Genomic DNA, 16936 nt, shown 5'->3' with positions numbered 1-16936 from the left:
ATATAATTTAATATATGTATATATTATCATATAATATCCAGTTCTAAGACGCTCAAGATTACCGCCCCAATGAATAATTTTAAAAAAGTAGGAATCAATCTAATTTCAAATATAAAATAAAATTAAATTAAATCTATAAATATAAAAAATATCACTAATACCATCAATATATTAACAAAAATTAATAACTTTAATTTACTAAACTCCTCACCTAACATATAAATATTAAATCAAAATCCACTTCCTTAATATCACTAATATTATTGAATAATAATTGCACCCTACACTTATTATAATATTAAATCATTCAATATCCTTACACATAAATAGAAAAATTAATATAAAACCAAATAAATAACATAAATTATTATAATAAAATATAATCTTATTATTAAATACAATTATAAAATTTATAAATATAATTATTATAATAAATTTTATTATATAAAATTTTTTAATATAATTTTCATTCACCCATAAAAAATTATGTTATTCTAATTAAAAAATAATTTAATAAAATAAAATCAATTTAAATGCATTATAAGTAATAATAATGATAAATAATAATAATAATATAATAATATAAAAAACTCATATTTTTTATACTCTTCCCCCTCTTTTTTTAATTCTTATTTATACTCTCATTCTCTTTTAAAACTTTCTAAAATTAAATAAATAATATAAATCATTACCCCTAAAACGAATAATCATCCATAATAAACCCAATCCTAATATTCTCTCACAAATCCTAAAAATTAAATAATAAATCAAATAAAATTCTATTCTTACCTGTACCATAACAATACATATATAATTATCGATCTATTTATTACTAATAATTCAATTATTATTAATATAATTAATATATATTTAAATATAATATTAATACTAATAATATTAAAGAAGTTTAAAAAATTTGCATAAAAATTATAATATCTAAAAAAATGTTTTATAGTTTATTACAAAAATATTATTAATCATAAATAATAAAAATTAAAATTGAAGATTTTGGTTTTAGGAATTAGGCAAATTAGTTAAGTTCAACTGTTTAATAAAAACAGTTTGTTTTTTGATTATAATAAAAGATATTTTTATTGCTTAATGATTAATAATTAAATAATTGTAGTATATTGACTATACAAAGGTAGCATAATAAATTGTTTTTTAATTGTAAACTGGAATAAATGTAGGAATAAAATTTTAGCTATTTTAAATTAAAGTATTGAATTTAGTAGTTATTATAAATAAAAATTTTTTAATGTTATTATGGGATGAGGAAGACTTTATAGAATTTTATATATAAATATTATGAGTAGTATTATATAAATTATTCATATGAAATTTATATATTTAGTTGGGAGGATTGTTAAATTTTATAAACTTTAATTTAAAATAAAATATAAATTAGTAGAAGCAATAATTAAGCGAGGGATTGTTGTTTAAAATTAAGTAAGAAATAATTATCTTATGGATAACAGCGTAATATTTTTAGAAAGATCATATTGATAAAATTGATTTCGACCTCGATGTTGAATTAAGATAAAAATTAAGTATAAAGTTTAATATTTAAGTCTGTTCGACTTTTAGAATCTTACATGATTTGAGTTTAGATCGGCATGAGCCAGATCGGTTTCTATCTATAATTAGGTTATAAATATTATACGCAAGGACTATATTTATGAATTCGAAATTTTACAAGAAAAAGTTATTTTAGGCAATAAGTTAATTACGAGGGGTATCCAGAAAATAAGTTCCGTTTGTATTATACGTTTAGTAAGGTCGATGTATGAGCGAGCTGGCAACACAGCATTGAAGAGGGGAAGCTACCGAATAGAATGAGCGGTGTTCGGCGTCAGTAGCTCGTGAAACACGGTCAGGAGAGGTTATCAAAATGGAGTCCTCCACTTCGCGTCCCGCCACCTCCATTCCGATTCCTTCTCGAGTTGTTTTGCGCGGCATCATTCAGTTTCTTTTTGCTCAAGATTTTAAATCGGTTGATATTCACAAACAGCTTGTTTCTGTATATGGAGAGAGTGTGATGAGTGAATCTATGGTGCGGAGATGGGTCCGAGAATTTAAGGCAGGAAGACATTCGCTTGAAGACGAAAGTGGGAGAGGCAGACCCTCCCTTATCACGGATGAGTTGACGACAAAAATTGAAAATGCGATTCGCAATGATCGTCGTTTAACTAAATCGTCGTTTAAGCGACGAGGAAGTTCAGACAGCTGTAACTAACTGGACTAAAGAACTGGCGGGAAGTTTCTATGCAGAAGGGATTTCGAAGCTTGTTTCCAGATATACAAAATGTATTGAGATTGACGGGAATTATGTAGAAAAAGACTAGAAGTTGTCAAGTATTATCCATGTAAATTTTAGATTTTTTCAATAAAAACTTTATTTGTAAAAAAAAAACGGAACTTATTTTCTGGATATCCCTCGTATATTAATATATTAAATATGTTTATAATAATTATGTATGTAGAATTATGTTTAATGTTTAATTTTAATTCCTTAATTACTTTGGCAGAATAGTGCATTAAATTTAGAATTTAATATTAAATATAAATAAAATATAATATAATATATAAGTAATAATTTTAAGATATATGTATTATATATTAATAAATTTGGTTAGATTAATTATTTTAGAAGTATATATTAATAAGAGTAGCTTTTTTTAACACTTTTAGAACTTAAGATTTTAGGTACAAGAGCGTAAGAGTCAAAATAGAGTAGGGTTAATAAGATTATTGCAACCTTTTAGAGATGCCATTAAATTATTTAGGAAAGAAGTTTTTATTATTAATAAATCAAATTATTATATATATTATGTTTGTCCTGTTGTTTTATTTATATTGATGATAAGAAATTGATTAATATTTGGATATATTACTAATATTTATTATTTAAATTATTCGTTATTAATTTTAGTTGTCGTTTTAACCATTATGGATTATATACCATATTTATATTTATAGGAAAAGGTAGTATACAAGAAGGGCCAACAACGTATAAAAGAATTTTAATTTAAATAAGCAAAATTAATACAAAACAATTAAAATAAACAAACATTTCAACTCCAATCGAGTCATTTTCAATGCAATCTTACAATAATATAAACATAGTTCTAAATTAAAAATCTGTACATGGTCTTACAATATTCTTACAATTCCTTAATATAAAATTTTTTTCTTTCTGTGTAATACGCTGCGAGTCATTTTTATCAAGAATTAACAAAGTATATCATAAGAAAATTTTGGAAAAGTAACCGTGAACAAAAAGAATTAATATTAATTACATAAAAATTAGTAATATGATAATGTACCTTAGTAAATATGTTAAGAGTCCAATAATACATGAGAAAAAAAATGTAGACTGTAGTCCATTTCGTGGTACAATAAAATAGTCTTTTTATTTTATAAGTTATTATAAGCAAATTTGCAAAGGAAACAAGCATCTGACTTGCACGATGTCAAATAACGAAATGTCAAGCAGAAAAACATTATCGAGAAAAATAGGGGGGAAAAAGGAGAGAAGATATTAGGAAGGAGAAAGAAAATGTATAATGTCAAAATACAATTCCAGCAAAGACTCCGTGTCATTTTGTCTATTTATTCCATGTTTCTGTTTTTTAATATGGATTATTTCAGATATCAACCTTTTATTATGTGAAGGCTCTATATTTAATATATTTACTTTATCCCATTTAAAGTTATGATTCTCCTCAATACGATGATTGGAAATCACTGAGATTTTGAAATTATATCAGATATAGATATCAGAAACATGTTCGTGCAATATGGTCTTTAATTGTCTTTTAGTTTGGCCATCATAACTGACATCACAATCCTTGCAAGATATTCTGTAGACCACATTTTGATTCTGAATGTGTTCTAAATCATCCTTTCCTCTCTTTATAAAACTTCTTAATGTGTTAGGAATGGTAAAAGTCAATTTACAATTAAACATGTTAACAATAGGTATAAATCTTTCGGATATCGTATTAACATATGGAATCATAAAAAATCTCTTAGTGTCATCCTTATTCTTATTCAAATTATTAATCTTATTAATGTGATATTTAATTCTATTATGAATAGTCGAAAAAATAAAACGTAACGGATATCCATTCTGTAAAAATATCTTAATAGCGTCAATCAAATTATTTCGTTGGAATTTCGGATGACACAAACAAAAAATCTTATCCACAACTCCATAAATTACACCTCTTTTATGACAAAGTGAATGGTGTGAATGGAAATTAAGAAATCTACCGGAAAAGGTTGCTTTGCGGTATATATCAAAAATAAGATTTCGTTCTTCAATAATCAACACCGTGTCTAAAAAACTTATTTTTCCATCAAGGCCAATCTCCATGATGAACTTCAATCTAGTGTGCAACGAATTAAAAATATCCAAAATATCACAAATACTCTCAGACGGAGCAGCTAAGATAATATCATCAACGTATCGATAATAAAATAGCAATCGACAAGGCAGCATTTCAAGGCAGCCATTTTTTCAAAGTCCTGCATAACCATATTTGCAACAACAGGTGACAAGGATGAATCCATGGGGACCCTAAATATTTGCTTGTATATTTTTTTATTAAAAAATATCTTGAAACTAATGTGGTTCTAATATTAACACATATAAAAAATAAGAGCATAAAAAACCACAGCACAAGTTATAGTTTGTGATATTTAATTATTATTACATTAACTAAAACATTAAACGTTTTGGCCACAATCTGGCCATCTTCAGTAATTCAATAATATTCTTATAAAACGCAGAGTTACATCTAGTTGACATTAAATTCAACAGTCGAGAGTTATAATTAAATATGTTCTTTTATATGTGAAGATGCTTCATACAGTAATGTTACACCGTCAATTGTCATATCAAGAAAAGTGTAGAACAAGAATTTCCAAATTCTAAATAAAATTGTATATATTAAAATCTTCTAGTCGGAATATAAAGAAATAGAATCATTACCTGTTTTACAGCAAAAAAACCAAACGATAAATCTCGAGTATTTCTTTTACACAGTTGACTACTTTAATGTTTTAATTAATGTAATAATAATTAAATATCACAAACTATAACTTGTGCTGTGTTTTTTATGTTCTTATTTTTTATATGTGTTTTTTATTAAAGATAAAAACCGTAGAATTTAAAACCATCCGAAAAATATATAAATATTTTAAATATATAAATTTTAAATATATAAATATATAAATATTTTAATTTCTCTTTTTTTTATATTCGATATGAATATGGTTTTGAAACTTATTAATTTTTAAAAGAGTTTTGTAAGAGTTATTTATAGGGTTTTATATTTTTATATTTTCTAATTCTTTATATTCATTGATGGGAGTTTGGGCTATTTCCCAAACTTTGTCATATGAAGTTAGTTTAATTATAATTTTTTTAATATTAATGATTTTGAAGGAGAGATATTCTTTTATGGATTTTATAAAGTGATAGATATACATGTGGTATAGATTTATAGTTATGCCTTAATATTTTTAGTAAGAGTAATAGTTGAATTAAATCGTAGACCAATAGATTTTGTAGAGGGTGAGTCAGAGTTAGTTTCAGGATTTAATGTAGAATATTTTAGATGTGCCTTTGCATTAATTTTTATGGCAGAATATGGGATAATTATTTTTTTTAGATATTTAATGGTAGGTATATTTACTAATTTAATTATTTCATTATGGGTATGATTATATATAATATTAAGTTGACAGTGTTTTTAATTATTTTAATATAGGGGGTTTACGAATATGTTATAATGAATTAATATATTTATGTTGAAAAATTATTTTAGCTTTTATTTTAAATTATATAATTTTTATTTTAATGTTTAAGTGTGTATTTGTATTTGTTTATTATTGGTAGAGTAATATTAGGAATAATATTATTATATATAAAATTATATTTTTAAATAGAAAGTGAATATAGTATTTAATTTTATTTGATTTTTGTTTTAATAGAATTTAAAAAATTTAAGTAAATGGAAATAAGTTTTATGTAGTGTAATAATAGGAGAGGTTATATATAAATTAAAAAAAGATGAGATGGATTATGATTGTATTAGGTGTAGTAAAAAAATCCATTATTTTTCCAATAGATGGCTTTAGTAATCTGTATCTTGTGGCGTTGCGAGCGTTAGTTGCGGCGCTGCGAACGTTAGCTGCGGCGCTGCGCGCGTCAGTGGAGGCGCTGCATGCGTCCGTCGCGATGCTGATACGGTCGTTCTTTCCATGACTCTTCCCATTCTCTCTCCGGCGTCATGGCGTGCCGCGTGCAGACCTCGTGTAAGTCTCTGCGATAGTCAGTAAGTTAGAACTCGGACGTTAAAGCTCCGAATTACTTTGTGTATTCCGCGAGGCCGATACCGATCATTATTCATGTCCGCGATAATTATTAGCGTCGTCAGATAAATTCTTAGAATGTATTTTCATAGTTCTAGTATTGTAACTCCGCGACACGATGCCGGTATCCGAGCCGACTTACACGCGCAATCACGTCTCTACTTTCTAATCAACATTTGTATTCAGTATTTAGTTAATTAGGCATTAAGTGTGTATTAAAACGCCTCATGGCATAAAATCAGAAGCAGTGCGTAGCTCTCATTCTCAACCTAACTTTTTCCCGCCATACGTCCTTCGCCGTGGTTGGTAACCACCGGCGCCATATTGCGTAGCACGCGATCCAATAGCCACAAACTGGTGACCCCGACGTGATCGCGCGGTGTTTTTGCTGTTGTTTGCGCGTGTGTGACTTCGTGTGTTCGACCTTACGCGCGCATCTAAATAAACCGCCGACATGCTTGGTGGCTCTAGCGATTCCCCGACGTGCAATCCGGACGGCGGCGCACCATCGCGTATTATCGAGATACCCGCGCTTTCGCGAGTCGGTATTAGGTCCATACCGTTCTGGAAAAAAAAACCAGATCTTTGGTTCGTGCAAATGGAAGCTCAATTCCTCACCGCAGGCATAACGGTAGACGACACGCGGTATAATTACGTAATACAATGTCTCGACGACGATTCCTTGACCGAAGCTAGTGATCATACTTAATCCGCCCGCGATGGACAGATACGCCGTGCTAAAAGACAGGTTATTGAGAAGCTTCGCGGACAGCGCCGATAAAAAATTGCGCAAATTGTTAAACGAAGTCGACCTAGGCGACCGTCGCCCGTCTCAATTGCTCCGCCGCATGCGGGATCTCGCGCAAAATGGCACATCGGAAGAAGTATTGAAATCGTTGTGGCTGCAGCGCTTGCCGCAACAGGTACAGGCGATATTAGCGTCCAGCAAGCACGAGCTGGAGGAACTAGCGCAATTAGCGGACCGAATCACGGACGTGCTTAGCCCCAGCGCCATGGCCGTCGCAACGGTTGCGCCGACGAACAGTAACACTAAAGACGCATAAATATCCGCGCTTACTGAACAAGTAACTAAACTAGTAGCTCATTTATCGCGCGACAGGTCGCGGCCCTCGCATAATTCGCGTCGTAGAAGCCGCTCCAAGTCCCAGCCCACGAGCAAGCCGTGCTGGTATCACCAACGCTTCGGCGGCAGAGCGCTCAAATGTACGCAACCGTGCAGCTGGAAGCCGACGGCGTCAACGGAGAAGGAAAACTAACAGCCGAACTATCCCCGACGGCAGGAAGTTCGGCGGCGGTGAATCGCCGTTTAATGGTGCGTGACCGTGTCACCGGCACCAATTTCCTGGTGGACACGGGCGCCGACGTCTCGACCGTACCCGCTTCAAGGCGCGACCTTGCGCACTTAGATAAGCAGGTACTCTACGCTGCGAATGGTACGATCATCTCGACGTACGGGCAGAAGCTACTCCGGCTCGACCTCGGATTCCGCCGAGTGTTCCAGTGGCCCTTCATCATCGCAGAAGTGGACACCTGCATAATCGGCTCGGACTTCCTGGCGCGCTACAATTTGCTGCCTGACATCCGGTATAAGAGGCTTATCGATGGCGACACGCTCTTCAAGATTAACGCACAGCTCGTCTATAAGACAGTACCAAAGCTGACAGCCTTCGCCGACGACTGCCCTTTTAAAGAATTACTAAGAGAGTTTCCAGAGATCACTCGAACATCGGGTACGCACAAGCCAGCCGCATATGCGGTAGAACACGTCATCGAAACAAAAGGGCCCCCGGTGTCAAACAAATCCAGACGACTCTGCCCGGAGAAATTTAAGGCAGCCAAGCAAGAGTTCGAATATATGATTCAACAGGGCTTATGCAGGCCTTCCAAGAGCCCTTGGGCCAGCCCACTGCACCTGGTCAAGAAGAAGAATAGCGATTGGCGTCCGTGCGGGGATTACCGCAAGCTCAACGAGGTAACCGTCCCGGACCGTTACTCAATTCCGTTTCTTCAAGACAGCACACACTTTCTTCATGGTAAAACAGTTTTTTCCACGATCGATCTAGTACGCGCATATCAGCAGATTCCAGTTCGCGAATCGGATATTCCGAAAACTGCCATCATCACACCATTCGGGCTTTTCGAATTTCCGTATATGACCTTCGGACTTCGTAACGCAGCTCAAACCTTTCAACGATTCATGGATCGAGTAACCATAGGACTCGATTTTTGCTTTACTTATATTGACGATATTCTAATCGCTTCGCAAAACGAAACTCAGCACAAAGAGCACCTAAGGATTCTGTTCGGTAGACTGCAACAGCATGGAATAGCGATCAACCCGAATAAATGCGTGTTCAGGCAGAAGAGTGTCAACTTCCTTGGACATATGATCAGCGCCGAAGGCATCAAGCCCTTGCCCGAAAAGGTTCAAGCAATTGTTGATTTCCAGGAACCAGCCACTGAAAAAGGACTTCGACGATTCCTGGGAATGCTCAATTTTTACAACCGGTTTTTAAAGGATATCGCAAGTATACAGGCGCCATTGTTAAAAGTAATTTCTGGACGTAAACGCAACAACAATGCGAAAATCGAGTGGACTCCTGAGCTCAAGCAATCCTTTCGACGAGTCAAGGAACATTTTGCTCAAGCCACCTCGCTCGCATTTCCGGACAGCAATGCAACATTCTCGTTGCAAACAGATGCCTCAGATAAAGCAATCGGCGCAGTATTGCAACAGCACAGCAACGGATTTCTCCAACCACTCAGCTTCTTTTCAAGGAAACTCACGCCTACACAAACTAAGTATAGTGCATACGATAGAGAATTATTAGCTATCTATGCGGCTATCAAACATTTTCGATATATGTTAGATGGACGAAATTTTCACGTTATCACGGATCATAAACCTCTCATTTACGCATTCAAGAAGAAGTCAGATCAAATGTCGCCAAGACAAACTCGTCATCTACTCTTCATTTCAGAATTCACAACTGATGTGCGTCACGTTTCAGGCGCCGATAACATCGTAGCAGATGCATTATCTCGCGCCGATACTATCGTGATGCCAACTAGTCTCGATATGCAGGAGATTGCAGAAGCTCAAGCTTCGGATGATGAATTGCAGCAATTGAAGCAGTCCACATCAACGTCTTTGAAGCTCAAAAAGTTTACCTTATCGGAAACAGCATCCAGCATTTACTGCGACACTTCAGAACAAGAGATCAGACCTTACATTCCTGGACCACTACGAAGGCGAGTTTTCGACATGGTGCATCAAATGTCGCATCCAAGCGGCAGAGCAACTCACCGGCAAATTGCACAAAAATTTGTGTGGCCTTCCATGTCTAAGGACATTAAAGAGTGGGCCCGCACTTGTCTAGCATGCCAACAATCCAAAATTCATCGTCATAACCACACCACACCCTCCAAAATACCAATACCAGATTCTCGTTTCGAGCATGTACATATCGACATCGTCGGTCCTCTACCTCCATCCAAAAGTTTCAGGTATTTATTAACAATGATTGACCGATTTACTCGTTGGCCGGAAGCTATTCCATTACAGGATTGTACAGCAAACACGGTAGCAAAGATGTTTTTCACTCACTGGGTAGCCAGATTCGGAGCTCCACGCTTGATCACGACCGATCAAGGCTCGCAATTTGAAGCGCAGCTGTTCGACACATTAACTAAGCTCATTGGCTCTAAACGTTGTCGGACAACTGCATACCACCCGGAGTCTAATGGCATCATCGAGCGATGGCATCGCTCTCTAAAAACAGCATTAATGTGTCACGGCGAAACTCAATGGACTGACACACTGCCAATAGTATTACTAGGATTGAGAACTTGTCTCAAAGATGATCTAGGCGCTTCGGTAGTGGAATTAGTGTACGGCACTACGCTCAAGGTACCAGGCGAATTTTTCTCCTCTGAAGAGATGCCGAGCGACCCACTAATCTTCGTCGAAGATTTCCGCGTAATTATGCAAAAGTTGCGGCCTAGACCAACTTCTCATCACATTAGACCTAAGCTATTTTTCCACAAGGAATTATATAATTGCTCGCACGTTTTCTGCAGAGTTGAAGGCAACAGACGTCCTCTGGATCAACCATATACCGGACCGCATAAAGTACTAGAGCGCATTTCGGACCAAGTCTTCGCCATTGAAATCGACGGCAAACCCATCAATATCACGGTCGACAAACTTAAGTCCGCGTACGTACTAATCCAAGACTCGGAAACTCTTCCGTCCACTGCATCTTCGTCTTCAACTGACATTCCAGTGCAAGGTGAACCAAAGACATATCCTAGTCCAGCAGCAAAGCGAAAGACTGTTAGATTTAAGATGTAATTCGCGCAACATTACGCTAAGCAAACCAATATGTACAACTTTTGTTTGTTTCATCTATTCTTATGTTTGTTATTCTCATTCTAGCGATATCTTAGCCAGTATTTCTTTCTTTAACGTTTACACTAGGAGGGGAGTACTGTGGCGTTGCGAGCGTTAGTTGCGGCGCTGCGAACGTTAGCTGCGGCGCTGCGCGCGTCAGTGGCGGCGCTGCATGCGTCCGTCGCGATACTGATACGGTCGTTCTTTCCATGACTCTTCCCATTCTCTCTCCGGCGTCATGGCGTGCCACGTGCAGACCTCGTGTAAGTCTCTGCGATAGTCAGTAAGTTAGAACTCGGACGTTAAAGCTCCGAATTACTTTGTGTATTCCGCGAGGCCGATACCGATCATTATTCATGTCCGCGATAATTATTAGCGTTGTCAGATAAATTCTTAGAGTGTATTTTCATAGTTCTAGTATTGTAACTCCGCGACACGATGCTGGTATCCGAGCCGACTTACACGCGCAATCACGTCTCTACTTTCTAATCAACATTTGTATTCAGTATTTAGTTAATTAGGCATTAAGTGTGTATTAAAACGCCTCATGGCATAAAATCAGAAGCAGTGCGTAGCTCTCATTCTCAACCTAACTTTTTCCCGCCATACGTCCTTCGCCGTGGTTGGTAACCACCGGCGCCATATTGCGTAGCACGCGATCCAATAGCCACAATCTCGTCTACGCGTGACACAAATTACTAAAGCCATCTATTGGAAAAATAATGGATTTCTTTTTATTACACCTAATATATATAAAAAAAGAAGAGAAAAGGGCGTAAGATATAGAAAGTAAAAATGAGTATGATAAAAATTAATAGAAAATTTATATTTCTTTAGTATGTTTTCAAAACATAGACTTATTCAAGATCATTAATTATTTATTATATATATAATTATAAATCTAAAAAAATATTAAGAGAGGGGATAATATAATTGGAATAAGAGAGAAGAATTTAGAGAGGAAAAGGAGAAAAATAGAGGAAGATTGAATTTTTATAATTTATATGACAGGAAGTGATTGTTTGTATAATAATAAATAATACAATTATATTATAAAAATAAAAAGGCTCAATAAATCAAATAAGTAAAAAAGGAAAAAGGGCTACGAGCTTAAAACATAAATTGACAAACTGTATAAGTAGTTAAAAAAATTTTTTTTTTTTAAATAAAAGTATGTCATAAAATTAAAAACGTAAAATATAATTTGACAATAAGAAGGTGAACAAAACAAACGTTTCGATCCTAGTTGGATCATTTTCAATGTGATAAATAAATTAGTGTGACAAAATAAATTAACAACGGTAATTAACAATAGAGTTATAACGTAGATAAAAACATAAGAAATCAAGTAAAATTCGCATTCGGACGCAAATTAACTATAAAGCTCGCTCCAAATTGAGAGGAAATCAAACAAACGATTATAGTTGACAAAAATGTGCTCCTCCGAACCGTATGTGTGTATAAGGACGAACATGTTTCTGTTAGCAAGTATAAATTGTAATAATAAATTAACGGTAGAAATAAATAAAAATAATAAGAATAATAAGAAAAGTACAAATCGAGTCGCAAACAGTAAAAATAAAAGTACAAATAAGTCGTAAATAATAAATCAAAATTAAAAGAAAGAGGCAAAAATTATCTTTGATATTATAAGACAAGCACATAAGAAAAAAAGAGTAAATTGCCGACATGCATTGTATATGTATGATGAGTTTATAACAAATAAATTTATAATGAATACCTTATGTGTGTGTCGAAATGATGTTATAGATTAGGCAATGCGATTGGAATCGAAATTGATCGTCTCTCTAAGAAGCTAAGATATAAAGTACGACATATAAAGACAAGAAGGTTGAAATGGAAAACTAGAAAGGGAAGGGAGAAAAAAATAATAAGAAGGAAAGAATAAAGTGGAAGGGAGAGAAAGTGGGGAGAGAAGAGAAGGATAGGGAAGAGAAAGCAATCAAGAGGGAGAAAGAGACTGAATGATCTGTGAATAAATATCGGGTAAAGATTCGGTATCGTTTTGTCTATTAAGGCCTTGTTTCTGTCTTTTAATATGAATCATTTCAGACACCAATCTCTTATTGTAAGAAGATTCGCAGTCCAAAATTCTCACATCATTCCATTTGAAATTATGATCAAAATTGATTCGATGATCAGTTATGACAGTACAAAGTCGATACAATACTGATTATAGATAACCAAAAAATTATATTTGACATTTACCATAAAAAGACATTTTCTGGAAGGTTCCTTGGAAATTTCCATTCAAATCATCCTCTGTGCCATAAAAAAGGTACCATCATCAGTTTATGGACAAAATTATCACATCCACGATTCCAACAAAAAAATTTGATAGATGCTATTCATATTTTCTTAAATAACTGTTATCCTCTTCCCTTTATTTTCTCTACAATAGAACGCAGATTAAAGTTTCATAAATATAACAAAGATACACACTATTCACGCAATAAAGACAAATATTTTACGATTCCTTATGTTAAATCCATTTCCGAAAGTTTCCTTCCAATCTCTAGTATGTTTCATTGTAAATTGGCCTTCTCTATTCCTAAACGTTAAAAAGCTTCATAAAGAGAGGAAAAGACGAACTTAACTTCCTATCAAATCAGAATGTTGTCTACAAGATCTCATGTGATGATTGTGAGGCGAGTTATGTTGGTCAGACAAAGAGAAAATTGAGCACGAGACTACACTAACATATCTCTGACGTTAAAAAGAATACAGATTCTCCTACTGTCATAACTGATCATCGAATCAATTTTGATCATAATTTCAAATGGAATGATGTGAGAATTTTGGACTGCGAATCTTCTTACAATAAGAGATTGGTGTCTGAAATGATTCATATTAAAAGACAGAAACAAGGCCTTAATAGACAAAACGATACCGAATCTTTACCCGATATTTATTCACAGATCATTCAGTCTCTTTCTCCCTCTTGATTGCTTTCTCTTCCCTATCCTTCTCTTCTCTCCCCACTTTCTCTCCCTTCCACTTTATTCTTTCCTTCTTATTATTTTTTTCTCCCTTCCCTTTCTAGTTTTCCATTTCAACCTTCTTGTCTTTATATGTCGTACTTTATATCTTAGCTTCTTAGAGAGACGATCAATTTCGATTCCAATCGCATTGCCTAATCTATAACATCATTTCGACACACACATAAGGTATTCATTATAAATTTATTTGTTATAAACTCATCATACATATACAATGCATGTCGGCAATTTACTCTTTTTTTCTTATGTGCTTGTCTTATAATATCAAAGATAATTTTTGCCTCTTTCTTTTAATTTTGATTTATTATTTACGACTTATTTGTACTTTTCTTTTTACTGTTTGCGACTCGATTTGTACTTTTCTTATTATTCTTATTATTTTTATTTATTTCTACCGTTAATTTATTATTACATTTATACTTGCTAACAGAAACATGTTCGTCCTTATACACACATACGGTTCGGAGGAGCACATTTTTGTCAACTATAATCGTTTGTTTGATTTCCTCTCAATTTGGAGCGAGCTTTATAGTTAATTTGCGTCCGAATGCGAATTTTACTTGATTTCTTATGTTTTTATCTACGTTATAACTCTATTGTTAATTACCGTTGTTAATTTATTTTGTCACACTAATTTATTTGTCACATTGAAAATGATCCAACTAGGATCGAAACGTTTGTTTTGTTCACCTTCTTATTGTCAAATTATATTTTACGTTTTTAATTTTATGACATACTTTTATTTAAAAAAAAAAAAATTTTTTTTAACTACTTATACAGTTTGTCAATTTATGTTTTAGGCTCGTAGCCCTTTTTCCTTTTTACTTAGTACAATTATATTATAATTATAAAGATTATAACGTTGTGGTAAATTATATTATATAAAATAAATTTTAATAAAATAGATAGAGAAGATAGAGTATGATATATTATTTGGGTAGGGAATAAGGAATAATAATAAATTAAATTATAATATAATTTATTAAAAAATATTAATTTATTAATAAATTTTAATAATTTTTTTTATATTATTATTAATTAAGGTTATTTATCATGATAAAATAAATAAATATTTATTAATTATTTAATGTGGTATAAATAATAGATAAAAAATTTTATTTTATTTAATAATTTAAAGATTATTTAATAATTTATTTTTAGAAATATGAATGTATTAAGTAAAAAATAAATAAAATAAATTACATTGAATTTTTATATTATATTAACTATAAATAATATAAGGAATACAAATTAGTTCGTTTTCCAAAAGATGGCTTCGGCTGTTGTGAATGGTTCATAGTGACAGCTGATTTTGACATTTTTAAAGAGGTTAAACATCTACTAATAATATTCAGTTTATATCGCTTTTAGTTTCATACAAAAACCTTGATTTTTACTGTGTTTGAAATGTCGAATTTTGTATTAACCAAGCAGCATTTGCGGGAGGTTCTAATTTTCTGTTTTAATTGGAAGAAAAGTGCAGCTGAAGCCCATCGAATGCTTGTCAAAGTTTATGATGACACTGCTCCAACTGATAAATCATGTAGGGAATGGTTTCGACGTTTCAAGAATGGAGATTTCAGTGTTGAAGGCAAGCTTCGCTCTGGACAACCAAAAAAATTCGACAAAGAATTAGAGGCATTATTCGAAGAAGATCAGAATCAAGAGGAGCTTGCAGGATCATTGGGAGTAACTCAACAAGCCGTTTCTGCACGATTGAGAGTCATGGGAATAATTCAAAAACAAGGAAATTGGGTGCCTTATGAACTGAAACCGAGAGACGTTGAAAGGCGATTTTTCACTTGCGAACAGCTGATTCAAAGACAACAAAGAAAAGGTTTTTTGCATTGGTTTGTGACTGGAGATGAGAAGTGGATATTCTACAACAAGAAGAAAAAATACTATGTTAAGCCCGGTCAATCGTAGCCATCGATCTCAACATCAACTCTAAAGCCAAATATTCATGGTTCGAAGATCATGCTCTGTATCTGGTGGGACCAAGGGGGTTATTGACTATGAGTTGCTGAAACCTGGCGATTCCATTACGGGCGATCGGTATCGGCTACAATTGATTCGTTTGAGCCGTGCATTGCGAGAAAAACGGCCGGAATAGGAGCAAAGACGTGAAAAAGTTATTTTTCTTCATGACAACGATCAGCCTCATGTCGCAAAAGTCGTAAAAAAATATTTGGAAACGCTCAAATGAGATGTTTTACCACACCCGCCGTATTCTTCGAACATTGCTCCTGATTACTAGTTGTTCCGAAGAATGCAGCACGATTGGCAAGTTCACTTCTCCAAAATTGGATCGCCTCCAAAGACGATTCATTTTTTCGAGATGGAATTCGAAAATTGCCTGAGAGATGGGAAAAAGTAGTAGCTACCGATGGACAATACTATAATTAATCTGTTCATTCATTTGTTTTGAAAATTTGAACACAAAAAAACGAACCGAACTAATTTGTACTCCCAATGAATTTTCATGTTTTATGATTTAGAGATAATATAATATAAAAATGAAAAATAGATTAAGATATGAATTTGGCAAATTTATAATGTTTGGTATTTCAATTGATTGAGTTCCCATGTTAATAAAAAAAAGGTATTAATGAATATTCAGTAGATTAATTGGTTAGAGATTATAGTTGAGGAAAAGGTATTTAGATTTGAAGGGAAAATATAAAGAATTAAAATTGATATTGTAAAGGCAATAACTCTCCCTAGTTTATTAGAGATGGATCGAAGGATAGCATAAGCAAATAAAAAATATCATTCTGATTGAATGTCAGTATGGGTTACTATGGGATAGTTTAGATTTGTGGGAGTGAAGTTATCAGAATCACCAAGTATCTATAGATATTGAAGAATGATAATAAGGAAAAAAAAAGAGAGCAATGATAAATCCTAGGAAGTCTTTGATGGTAAAATATGAGTGAAAAGTAATTTTGTATAGATCTCTATTTATTCCTGTGGGATTTTTTTTATTCAGTTGAATTTAAAAAAAAATAAATGAATAAAAATAAATAATAGTAGTAAAGCAAGGCGGGTTCTAATCCATGGGGCTAGAGGGGAGCGCGGAGCGCGGGGATGCTCGTAACGCAGGGAAGGAGGGGGAAAAGGT

General features: G+C 33.5%; 1 pseudogene; it reads left to right on the top strand.

Annotated features, from left to right (window-relative positions):
* The first annotated feature begins 4827 nt into the window (after positions 1-4827).
* Positions 4828-7450, top strand: LOC147906708 (uncharacterized; annotated as a pseudogene).
* Positions 7451-16936: the final 9486 nt, after the last annotated feature.

The sequence above is a fragment of the Acromyrmex echinatior genome, chromosome 19, assembly GCF_024713525.1.
Source record: "Acromyrmex echinatior isolate Ae372 chromosome 19, ASM2471352v2, whole genome shotgun sequence".
Classification (NCBI taxonomy): domain Eukaryota; kingdom Metazoa; phylum Arthropoda; class Insecta; order Hymenoptera; family Formicidae; genus Acromyrmex; species Acromyrmex echinatior.
The sequence above is the reverse complement of the archived record's forward strand: the minus strand, read 5'-3'. Positions and strand labels throughout refer to the sequence as shown.